At 40.6% G+C, this 11,894-nt stretch overlaps 1 long non-coding RNA gene across 1 annotated transcript; it reads left to right on the forward strand.

The window, feature by feature from the left end:
• Nucleotides 1-9,015: 9,015 nt before the first annotated feature.
• On the forward strand, nt 9,016-10,601 carry LOC117534631. The gene is made up of 2 exons (XR_004567276.1): nt 9,016-9,741; nt 10,204-10,601. It is a non-coding gene; the product is annotated as an uncharacterized LOC117534631 (long non-coding RNA).
• The last annotated feature ends 1,293 nt before the right edge of the window (nt 10,602-11,894 follow it).

The following is an 11,894-nucleotide window of genomic DNA, read 5'->3' on the forward strand; positions in this document are numbered from 1 at the left end:
TCACTTGGAGAGAGAGGGGAAAAGGAGGTAAGTGTGTTGGTGGAAGGAGGGTCTGGTGACCCAGCGGTGAGTAAAGGTGAGTGAGAAAAAGAAGAGCGAATATCATCAACCTTTTTTTCAAAGTGGGTAACAAAGTCGCTTGATAGAAGTGAGGAGGGGGGAGGAGCTTTTGGAGGGTCCAAGAGGGTGGAGAAGATGGAAAATAGTTTTTTAGGATTGGAATAGGAAGATTGGATCTTATCTTGAAAGAAAGTGCTTTTTGCCTGAGAGATCGAAGCAGAGAAAGAGGAGGAGAGGAGAGCTTGATAGGTTAGGAGGTCGTCACGGTGTTTGGATTTCCACCATTTCCGCTCTGCTGCCCTAAGGACGGTTCTATTAGCACGCAGTGCATCATTTAGCCAGGGAGCAGGAGGGTGACACACAATTCAGTCACATATTTGGTATTGTTTCAACTTTTGGGGTCTCCACCAGAAATACAAAGTAATGTAGAGTGTAGATTTCCATTTCTGAAAAATAATCCAGTAAGGGGTAGGCCTATAGATCAAATATCTCATTGGTACCTTTACGGTGAGAGAAGGAAAAGGAAAATAAAAGGAATAAGGGGATACAAACAAAAATAAGGTACTGTGTTGTATTTAATTATCATAATTACGGTAGTCCTTTAATTACTTTGGTAAAGCATCATAGGGAAAGGGGGATAACTGTTTATTGTTTATTAAAATAACTTATATCAAGTTGTGATTTATTTTAAAAATATTGATGTTCTTACTGATAAAAATCAATATATAACAAAATCAATTAGTCTAAGCAGAGGAAAAAAGGGAAAATAGTGTTTTTTTAAGATGACATATACTAAAGAACTGTAATAAACTATGTTTCTTATGTAATATCCATATGACAATCAAAGACAACCAACATCGGCACCTCTGTTGTTTCCCCGACTCAGACTGCAAGGAATCTGGGTGTGACCCTAGATAACAACCTGTCCTTCACTGCAAACATCGCTGCTACAACCCGCTGCTGCAGATACACGCTTTACAACATCAGGAGGATACGTCCCCAGCTGACCCAGAAAGCCACGCAGGTTCTGGTCCAGGCTCTTGTCATCTCACGCCTAGACTACTGCAACTCCCTCCTGGCTTCCTACATTTTCCCACACCACTCCGCTCCTCCGCTCCCTTCACTGGCTTCCAGTAACTGCTAGAATCCACTTCAAGACACTGGTACTTGCGTACCATGCTGCAAATGGATCTGGTCCTTCCTACATCCAGGACATGGTTAAACTGTACACCCCAGCACGTGCACCCTCGCTGCGAGGGGGACCCAAGTTCCCATCAGCAAAAACACGTGGGTTTGCTATCCTGGCTCCAAAATGGTGGAATGAGCTCCGCATTGAAATCAGGACAGCAGAAAGCTTACACACCTTCCGGCGCAGACTGAAAACTCATCTCTTTCGACTCCACTTCGAGCGATAGAATTACTAACAAATAACTGCTAACAGAGCACTTATATACTAATAAAGGACTGGCTTATCTATAGCCAGTTGAGTAGCACTTGAAATGTTTGGCTCTATGAAACCTGATGTACTTATATGATTCTGTTTTCTTCAAGGTTGTGTCTTCCTGGTTGAATGTACTTATTGTAAGTCGCTTTGGATAAAAGCGTCAGCTAAATACAATGTAATGTAATGTAAAGATGATGTTTGGCAGGAAACATTGTTAATATATCCTTTATAACCTAATTTATATAACATTTGATTTCTAGACATGATGAGTTTTATGGATGTATGACAGTAGTTTCTGATAAGTAGAGTGATACAAAAATAAATCTAAAATGTCCACTCTAAAACCATGGACTCTAATGCAATAAAATCAAACAGGGGATTACCTGGCTTTATCCAGTGTCCTGGAAAAGCACTGAAAAAGATAATGACTCATTTGAACATTAAAACATAATATTTCAGAAAGGCTGATTTGCTAACATTTGACTCAATATAAGTGTAGTGCATCCACTTAGGTTTGGATAATGCAGGCAAAAAGCATGACTTATACATGTTTCCAATGTAATAGCAGTGTGTTTGCTAGTTAAAATAAAGTCATAAACACTTAAAGGTGGGCTAGGTAATTTTGGAGAAACCAGCTCGAGTGCGCTAGAATTTGAAAATACACAGCCGGAAAAAATCTGCCACTTCCTCACAGAGCCCCTCCTCCAACACACACGAACGCGCACATGAGCAATGAGGGCACAAGATAAGTTTGTGCACAGATGGAAGGCTGTCAGGCAGGTAGGCCATCCAGTTACTTTAGCTGGGCCGGCTAAAATGATTGGTCGTGCTTTTTACAGCGCCACGGCTTCCACAGATGACGTTTTTTTATGGATTTTTTGTCAAAGCACTTGAGATATTCATTGCTATCGGGATGTTAAGAGCATTCCATGGAATATAACAAAAAGTGTATCTCGAGCCGGTTTCTCAAACTTACCTACCCCACCTTTAACTGGTTTTGACTTTAACCTGTTAAGCCCCGAACTTGTTTTCCAGGCCTCAGGCTCGAAAATCAAATCAAATCAGGTTTTATTTATATAGCACATTTTTAAAACGATTTTTGGTCGAGCCAAAGTCCTGTACATATAATAATTACCTTACAGTAAGGACACCATACAGCAAATACAACAGCACAATTTGTGCAGAATATCAGTATGAGAAAACGACACCCTCTGTCCTTAGACCCTCACATCGTACAAGGAAAAACTTCCAGAGAAAACCCACAGTTTTAAGGGGAAAAAATGGGAGAAACCTCAGGGAGAGCAACAGAGGAGGGATCCCTCTCCCAGGACGGACAGACGTGCAATAGATGCCATCTGTAAATCAAAGAGATAATACATTTTACAGCGTAGATAGACCGAATGTTTGGAAATGCATGTGTCTTAAATAAGAAGATGAATCCACGAGGATGTCAACAGTCCTGTGGGAGCCATCAGGGAAGCAGCATGACGAGACCCAGGCAGGACCGCAGAGACAGGTTCAGCCACGACCCGAAGTCCACGAATTAATCCAGAACTCAGGATAGAGGATACAGGACACAGGACCACAGCAAGAGGATCAGCCTTGACTCCGGATCCCGGATTAGATATAAATAGATAGATTCAACTTATTGTCATTACGTAGTACAGGTACTATGTAACGAAACGGTTTCTCTGCATTTGACCCATCCTAGTGTTAGGAGCAGTGGGCTGCCATTATGTACGGCGCCCGGGGAGCCGTGTAGGGAACGGTGCCTTGCTCAGGGACACCTCGGTAGCACTTGGTCTTTCCGGGACTTGAACTGGTGACCTTCCAGTTGCCAAGCCAATTCCCTATGGACTTCGCCACCACCGCCCCATATAGACACAAAATAAAAATAAAATTTGGGGGAGACTCGGTTAATCGGAACATGCAAATACACATACACAGACAGGCACACGCAGGGAGCAAGAGGCGCATTCACACCGCAGTACTTTTCCCACAAAGGTTCATGAGAACTTAGTTCATGAGAACTCTTTAGTTCTCATGAACTAAGTACAGATCGCGTTCACACCGGAATAAGTCCCTGGGGGTGGATTAGGCAAATTAAGCCGCTGACGTCACTTCTTCTTCTTCTGCTTTGGGTTTACTGGCAGGCCGCAAACCACTTCACGGCGTATACTGCCACCCAAAGTCCCCGGCTGGAAGTCCCCGGCTGGAAGTCCCCGGAGTTGGGAACTGGCTTCAGTAGAAGCTGCTGGGACTCCCAGCAGCTTCTACTGAAGCCTTCCGAGTAAATCGCCAGAACGCCGACACCTCCTCATCTCCACCGCTCCCATGTTTTATTTTGTGTTGCCATAAGTTAGTCTCTCTGCGTTTCTGCGCTGGGCTAATGCTAATGCTAATAATGCTAATGCGAGGATAATAAAATGGCGGCTTCACAAAACTTTTTGGGAGTTTTACGGGGCGTGGTTTGCAATCCGCCCAGCCAATCAGAAATATAGCTCTTTTCTCACAAGAGAGCCGCACGAAAGTCCCTGCTCTCTAGTAGGGACTTTCGTGGGGGTAAAAAGGTTCTCATGAACTAATTTTAGTACCGGCTCTTTTTGGTGTGAATGCGACAAAAGAGTTCTCATGAACTAAGTTCTCATGAGACCTTTGTGGGAAAAGTGCTGTGGTGTGAATGCGCCTAATGTCCCCGAAAATGACATTCCCAGAACAAATGACCCTAAATTCACTTCTAAAAGGAGTAAATTAATAATTCTCAAAGCAATGATAAACCTGTGAGTTGGATGTAGAAGAGTCAGAATCAATATAGATTTTTTTTATTTGAAAGTAAATTCAGATTGAACATAGTAAAAAAATGTAAATGATAGTGTCCGTCCAAAAAAAAAACATTACTTATAGTGAAAACCACACTTGAATGATGTGATCAGAGACTAAAAGCTTTAGGAATCCAAACTATAACATATAATAAGTACCCTGTATCAAGATTGATTTCAAAACAAGTGAAATTTGACCTCTTTAGAGAGATTTAGCACAAAAAACCCACTTATGGGGTCATTTGGGTGGATTTGACCTATCTCTGGCCCCCCTTGGTCGATTTTTGATGATTGACATCTCTTTTTAACCGTTAGAGCCAATAGAATCGAGAGAAAATTCCACATACACACACACACACGTTACCAAATAAGGAGTGAGAGTGATGCGTAGCCAGAATACCCAAAACAGGAAGCTGTCATACACTCTGGTAGCTATCATTAGCAGCTAATATGAAAACTCAGTTCTTGACATAAAAATGGAATTATGGATTATCAGTAATTTTTTCAAAGTGACACAGACACATTGGATTAACCTATGGATTAACCTTCAGCCGCGTTTTTCTCGTTGTAATGCCATTGAACAAAACCTTTGATCAGAATAACAGCAAAAGGCAAGACATATTGCCGTGTTGGCTACCTAAAGCTCCGTGTTATGATTTCTGTATTTGCTTCAAATGTCGCAAGTTCTGGTCGCTCAGTGATGATATATTTCTGGAATCTGTGGAATCTCAGTTTAATAGCAAAGCTTGTTTGTGCAGATCCGATAAGTAATAAAGTATGTATACCTAGAGTTCTGTGCTAAGTGGCTCAGGGCTCATTTAGACGCTTCTTGTGAGACTTGTGTATCGTCAGTTAGCTGAGTTTCTTCCCGTTAAATGAGTATGACACATTCATAGTTTATTAAATGTTAAGAAGCCCTGAGACACAGTTTCGTGAAAAAAAGCTTAACAGGTTAATGACAAAGCCTTTGTAAAAAATTAAATATAAAATGTACTCTAAATGTGTCTGTAATCCAAAGCTTTACCAATACATTCCATATACAGCTACACAACAATTCCTAATTTGCAACATATGTTCCTTTACTCTCATAATAAAAATCCAGAAAAAGACCAACAACATCTTGATCATTTTACAATAACCTATTGTAGTTTTCACATCTTCTCTGCTTTTTCATCTGCGCGAGGCGTATTGATTCGTACCTGCTTTTCCTTGCTCAGATTATACATTCATACACAAGTTCTCAGCACGCAGTCATTTGTTGAGCATGCATCTCGCACACAGGAAGATCTGACAACAAAAAGCTCCGGTTTCCCAGAGGACGAGTACACATGGAAGGAGGGAGGGAACCAGAGGAGGGGGGGTGAGGAAGCAGCGTAGCGACTGAAGCGACTTTGTCTCAGGAGAGGAGCTTCTTCGATCTGATTATTTGGGAAGGACAAAGTGCTTTTGTTGATGAACAGTCGCTGTGATATCTGGGAGTTGGGAAATCGATGAGGACGCGCAGAGCTGTGGCTCATTGATCCCAGGCCGCGGCATTGACAATCCATGGCCTGGTTAGCTATGCGAGAGAATGAGGCGAAATGAGCTGCTTGTGAAGGTGCTTCTCTCTCTCTGTAGACACTGTTATTGGTATCATTTGTATTGACAAGCTTGGCTCCGGCATGATTAATAATCACCCGTTCCAAAGTGTGAGCTCTGTTGTCTGCATGTTTGTGTGTGCCGTGTCAGAAGTTTTATGCTAATCCTCGTGTGTACCTCTTTTCTCATTTATCTTCAATTCTCGTATGTGCAAAACTTTGAAAAAGAAAGTAAAAATAAGAGATGAATAAAAGTAAGTGCATATTTTGTAGCGCAGGAAAGAGGAAGAAACAGAGAATTACTCAAATCACTCAAATGAGGGCCTCTCATTATTGGGCGCGGGCATTGTTTGTCCAGGCAGCTTTTTCCTGGCACCTTGTTAGAGATGTCCACGGCTGGTAATTGGATCCGTCTTGCCATTAGAGTGGAGCCGCGGCTGACAGACGCTCACACCGGAGAGACGCTTAAATGACAAATGTTCTCTCTCCTTCTAAAACCTGAGTGTAAAGCTGTGACGTCTCGTTATCGTGTCTCAGACGAGGTTTGAGGGCTCTGGCAATCAAGCGGGCTGCTTAAAGCTACGAGGCTACAGCACAAGGGACGCGGAGAGGACGCCTGAGAGCTTTAAGTAAAAAAGGAAGGTTTTTTTTTAGGGCTGTCAGTCGATTAAAATATTTAATCGCGATTAATCGCATGATTGTCCATAGTTAATCGCGATTAATCGCAAATTAATCGCACATTTTTTATCTGTTCTAAATGTACCTTAGAGGAATATTTTTCAAGTTTTTTTTCTCTTATCAACATATGAGTGGACAAATATGCTTTATGCAAATGTTTATTATCATTTGAACAATGACAAATATTCTCATGAATATTAAACACAACAACCTCTGAACATTACAAATATTCGCCTCAATTCAACCTGGAACCTCTCTCATTCAATAATACAATACAAATGGCGCGTGTGTGTGTGTGTGTGTGTGTGTGTGTGTGTGTGTGATAGATCGTTGGAGCTATGTGCAACTCAAGGCATATGCTCGAACGGCAGCTGCCTGGACGCTGCAATCATGTTGCGCACTATCCGTGCTGAGTGTGCTGACTTTTCGTACAATGTCCCACTGTCTGGCTTCCTGCATAAAGTCAAGTGCTCGGCGCAGTTGTGGCGAAATGTCGCTCCTCTGTTTTCATTGAAACAGCTCCTTATCCGTTAGCGCAGCTAGCTAGCACCAGATCCTAACAACAACAATACACGTAAGGTCTCTCTCTCGTTCGCTCGGGCCACACATACACACACCCTCCCGGTCCTCCCGGTCCTCCCAATAGCCAGTCGGTGCCTGCCGGTGAGCGTGGAAGTGTGGTCTGCCGCAAGCGGGCAGCAGGAGCGGGGCTGTCAGCATCAGCTTGTAGATGGTATTTTAAACTCGATGCGCTCTGAAACTACGGGGCGGCCGAGGAAAAAAAATACACATGCGTTAATCGCGTTACAATAATTAGTGGCGTTATTAACGCGTTAACTTGACAGCCCTATTTTTTTGTGTTTGTGGGTGTTTGGTTAGCGTAGCAAGAGGTTTCCTTTTCTTTTTAATCAATAGGTATCTTTACCTGGGCGAGCAAATATGAGTCAAGGCTGAACATGTACTTACTTCTGTTAGTGTTCACCCTACCAATACTGCTATGATTCAGGATTTAAAGCTGTTACAGGCCCAGGTATGCAACAGTACATGTATTTGTATTAAAGCAACAATTTCCATTTGGTTTCCATTCTGGATTATACATTACATTACATTGCATTTAGCTGACGCTTTTATCCAAAGCGACTTACAATAAGTGCGTTCGAATGTATGATTATACATTATCATGTGTTGAATATTTACCTTTTTAATGGAATTGAACCAGGTACACTGTTCATGTATTAGATACACATCTTTATCTGTAATCCTGTGCGAACACAATATTATAATCTAAGACAGTTCACAAAATAGTGCTGCAGGGATGAGGTATTTTCTTAGCCTGACCTGGAAGTTAGCATAGCACTGGTCCATCGACAAAAAAACGATGGGTTTATTCAATTGGATTTTGGATTATTTAAATAAGGTCCATGGTAATTAAACATTTATCATACTTAGACGTATTGTTCGGCAACAATATATTCCCAAATTAACCCAACTATTATAATGTTTTAAGTGTAAATGTAATCAACAGAAGTAAAAAGCTAAGAACAAACTACACCACCTTCAAATTGACCTCGCTAAGCTTAATGCAAACTATTGTTCGGCCTGATTACTTTGTCTCATTTAGTTAGCAACCCTATTTTTTAAGACGAAATAAAATCATTGAGAGTATTTCCTGGCATATTTTATGTGGTAAAACACAACCATAAATAATTTAATAAACCTGTGTTTACCACATACCTTATTTTAGGCATTTATCAAAAATTCTGCACAAAAATAAATAATTGCCTTCAACGATCAACAGCTAGGTTCAGTCAAGTTCAGGATGACTATTCCTTGTTGTGTCGAGTCATTTACAATCAATCCATAATTATCTACTTCATATTCGCCACCTTGCATTTTCTATGTGTTTTTCAAAACCTTAAATTTTTTAAGGGATGTTTAGCTGACACATTGACACATATGCAGGCCTAAAAATCTGTATTGATTTTGGTATCTTTAAATTTCATACTGCCAAATCCTCCTCTCCTTCTCTACATCTCTTCAAATGTCAATGTCAATTCTTTACTCTGGAAATAAAAAGACATGCTTTAATTTCATGGTTCAGGAAACGTGGTATTCATCAGCGCAATGCAACGAGCTGCTTTTGTTTCTGTTTTACTGAATGCAAATGAACATCTAGAACGAAAGGGCTTTCCAATTAAGTGTGTTTGACATTCGTCAAACATGTGTTAGTACAAGAATAGACCCTTATATTCAGTACAACCATTTCCATATGGTTCATGTATGGATACCAGAATGCTTTTAACCTGTTAAACCCGGCAGCCCGGGTTTTTTTTCACGAAACTGTGTCACAGGCAGTGGCGGCTGGTGGAAAATATTTTTGGTGGGGCTGTTGATATACTGAGTAAAACAATTTTTTTGGGAGAAATGACCCCTTAACCCTTAAAGGCCGAGCGAGCCGCCCGCGGCTTCAAAGAGGTAGCGTTCTAAAATGCTTAATAACTTTTTAACCGCTAATCCTATCCATCTGATTTAAAAAGTGAGGTAAAGCGGCTATTCTAGGCTTTTTGCTGGTATCACTATGTCCTTTTCCGGGATTCAGAGGCTCCGACGTGATCGGGGCAACGTTATCACATTTTACAGCCTTGATTCGTCAAGGAGACCCACGCGGCCCCTCTGTCTGAGCCAAACAGCAAAGGTTTTAGACTAAGTCCCACCCCCCTGTGTCCGGATAGGTTTAAAATGTAAAGGTCCAGGCAAACCTCTGCCCATGCTACCATCTTCTCGACCAATCAACATAGGTTGCTGTGTATGTTTTTGGCGGCGGGAGATAAACAAAGAGAAACAGAGAGACGAGAGAGTAATACTAAAGAAGAGTAATTCTGCCAGCGTAAGAGAAATAAATACAACACGAGATATCTAGATACAGTCACACACACACACACACACACACACACAAATACACATACATACACACACACACATATCCCAAGACAAATTCAAACCAACATGTCAAAACGGCGTTACACTACGGAAGAAGCCGTAGAATTTATTTGGTCTGGCGGACCGCTTAGCAATGCAGCGGTGGATTCCTCAGATTCTGAAGCTGACAACTGGCAATGAAGAGGAGTATGATCACGGGATTGATCCCTTCGAAGATAAAAAAGTGAGTAACTTTGCTTATTTCTTATTGTTTGTGTTGCATTTATCGGTTGTTGTTTCTGTATAACGCCGAAAATAATTAGTCCTAAGAGTTTTTATAATGGATGGCCATTTGCCGTAATTGTGTCATAAAGTGAAGTCCTGAGCTCAAGATTCACTATCAATAGAGGCTCTATTTATTTCAGTAAAAAAACATCAAGCAATACCTTTCATGTATTGCCTCATTCCGCTTGCCCTCTTTGGTTGTTTGTTATGAGGTCTAATGTTATTATATTCATTGCATTACAATTCAGTTACTGATTCCATCAACTAGTAATGTTAGCAGAGGGATAAAGTGTGAATCAAATCAAAAGTTGAGACTGTGTTTAGAAAACAGATAGGATGACACTGGAGAAATAAAAGCAATAAAGGAAATAAAATAAATTCAGACATTTATATCTGTATATTTTCCTCCCTTTTATTTTAGTACAGAGGATGAGAGAGGGGATGCACAAGCCCCTGTCCCCATCAGTAGGCCTCCTTCAAACCGAGAGGGAAAAGAATGTGGCCAGGAGGGTGCAGCATCCAGAAAAAAGGCCAAACCAATGCCAGTAAAAGGGAGAGGAAGAGGAAAAGGGAAAAAAACATCTCTGACCCCAGAAGAGCCAGGAGCTGTTTGGAACGGACCTGAGGTGCCAGATACTTCCCAACAACTACCACACTTTTGCCCGAAAAGAGCCCCTGGAGTCCAAGGTTTTGTTGGTGTGGAGTATACTCCTGCACAAATATTTAGAAATTGTTTTAACAACCAAGCTGTAAATATCATCTGCAAGAACACAAACAAAAATGCTGAAAAGGAGCAGGCTAAGGGGGAAAAGTTTGTTTGGGAAAGCCGGTAAAATTCCTCATGTATGTCGGCCTTATGGCACTTCTAAAACTGCTAAAAGTAAGTGACTACTGGAGGAAGGGATCACACCTGAGTGTTCTCTTTCCTGCTCCTGTCATGACAAGAGACAGGTTCATGGCAAGCAGCAGAGCTGTACATCTGAGCGACCCAGACCATGATGAATGTGGATACATTTCCTTTGCTCTTTATATATTTTTCTAATATTTTGGTTATAGTTTGAAGATCATTTGCTCTTTGTACTTTTGCACTTTCTATATATTCCTAATACTTTGTTTATAGTTTTAATATAATTTGCACTTTGTTAATTTGCACTTTGAATTTGTTTCACTGTTTGTGTTTGTATTTCAATGTTCAAATGATAATATATATCTCTGAAACAAGTTATTTTTGTTGCAATGTCATCTGTTATGGTTTAATTGTTTACTCTCTCAACCTTTTTTTGACAGAAGAAACATGATCAGTCATTTAAATATGGAAATACATTTCGTTTTAATTATTCCATATGATCCTAGGCGTTTTTCACTGAAAAACGCCTAGGATAATATTGTAATAAATAGCTGTAACTTGCTCAGGGAACATAATATGCAGATGAAATTTAATTTGAAAGCCTAAAACATCTAAATGCAGCTTTGTAAATAATAAAAAAGAAAATCCCTATGTTCCTGGCGGAGTAAACAGTAAAAAAACACAACATTTGTACTGGCGTTTTTTAAAAGTGCTGGTAAATTCAGCCATTATCACACAAAGTTATGGTAAAATTTGGACTTCAAATTAGCCAGACTTGAACTAGAGGTTCTCTTGAATCAAATGAGGTAAGGCACTTGATGCTGACTGCTAGAAAAGGTTAGAACAGGTTAGGAGAAACAAATAAATACAGGAGAGTCAGGCAGGCGAAAATTCCGTCTAGGTCTTTAAGGGTTAAAGGGATAGTGGAAATGGAACCTCAAATAGTTTCGTTTTAACTTATATACAAGCATAATTACGTACCAAAACAATCACACCTGATTAAAAATATATAATAATTACCTTACGCATGTTAGAAGCACTTTATTGCAGCTTCCCCGAAGTTTTTTAGAAACGAAATGTTCGACTCAGCCAAACCGGAAGTGACGAAAACTTAGGAAGACGATACGATAACAAACCATGGCGTCTATGCAGAATGAACGTGGAAGGGCAAATATACCAGACAAAGAAGAAGGATTGTACGAGGTATCCAGTGATGATAGCGAGTCAGAAACATCCTCTCGGCTTTCCTACGAAAATGTCGTTTT

The sequence above is a fragment of the Gymnodraco acuticeps genome, unplaced genomic scaffold (genome assembly GCF_902827175.1).
Source record: "Gymnodraco acuticeps unplaced genomic scaffold, fGymAcu1.1, whole genome shotgun sequence".
Taxonomy (NCBI): Eukaryota; Metazoa; Chordata; class Actinopteri; order Perciformes; family Bathydraconidae; genus Gymnodraco; species Gymnodraco acuticeps.